This window comes from Camelus bactrianus, chromosome 8, assembly GCF_048773025.1.
Source record: "Camelus bactrianus isolate YW-2024 breed Bactrian camel chromosome 8, ASM4877302v1, whole genome shotgun sequence".
Classification (NCBI taxonomy): Eukaryota; Metazoa; Chordata; class Mammalia; order Artiodactyla; family Camelidae; genus Camelus; species Camelus bactrianus.
Window position 1 is genome coordinate 35,977,663 of NC_133546.1, and position 1,389 is coordinate 35,979,051.

Genomic DNA, 1,389 nt, shown 5'->3' on the forward strand with positions numbered 1-1,389 from the left:
TGAGTTGAGAAATCAGCCAGTTATCCCTAAGCAGCCTTAGATGTCAAAATCTATCATAATTCATCTTACAAACAAGTTAAACAAGTTGCAAAAGTTTGATTTCATCCTCACGACACGTATGCATAGTAACAAATTGTGAACTTGGCATGGCAAGGTAGAGCATAAAATGAAAAGAATTGGTCATCTAAAGTTCTCTCTGCAATGGGACTGGATCTCAAAGTAAAGAATTTTTAGAGCATGAATAAAAATGCTTAAGATTAACTCCTTGCTTTTCTTTCCTATTCTGCTCCTTCTTGTTCAAGATATTACTAAATCAGTGAAATGTTTTTGAACTCTTAACCTTGATTTCATAAACATTATTATCTCTAGCTTCCCATCTTCTCACTTTTCCCCTGGACTCAATTCAGAAGACAGAGAAAAGTGTCTTCATCTGTTGCTCAAACCACAGCAAGCCCAAGTCTTCATGGCATTTCTTATTTTTTTGCATTAAATCCAGGTGGTTTACCAGAAAATAAGTTATTTCCTCAAAATTACCTCTTAAACTGAATGAAGGTATCAAGTAGATTTAGTTTCTAGATTTGTTTTCAGAGAATACTGATATCGAAAAAAGTTGAAAATTATACATAACTTCAGAAATTATTGATTTATGTAAGAGTTTTATGTTTGGTAAGAGACTGTGACCCAAATATTTGGATTTAGAAAAACTTTTGTTGTTTTTGGAAAGTTTAAGAATCTAAGGAAACATCTGGAAGAATAAATAGGTAAGACTATTTTATAAAAGTAGATCTTGAAATAGTAGACTAAGTACTAAAAAGTCCTTCTGGATATTAAAATCTATTCTGAAATTAAAATAACTTTTATGATGCCGTTATAACATGAAACACAGTTCAATAAAATAGATTTGATGGAGCAGAACTGACTCTAGTATATGTAAATTATAATATAATATGGGAAGCATCACAAATCAATCAGAAACAGATGGACAAGTCAAAAAATTGTGCTGACCAAAAAATTCAGCGTCATAGAAAGTTGGGAAGAGACTGTTAGAGCCTTAAGAGACACAACAAAGTATAACATACAGACTTTGTTTGGTCTCAAATGCAAAGAAATCAGTTGTAAAAAGGCACCCCTGAGCTATTGGGAAGATCTGAATATGAACTGAGTACTAGTTGATATTAAGAAATTATTTTTTTTACCTGTGATAAAGGCATGGTAATTATATTTTGAAAAAGAGTGTATCTTTCTTGGGTGGAAAAACATACTAGATTATTTACAGTTGAAACAACCAGATATCTGGGATTTGTTTTAAAATATTTGAGATTAAAAAAGAAAAAAAGATTGAAAGAGAGAGAGATGAAATAAGAAAGACAAAATAATCATTGGTAAAGT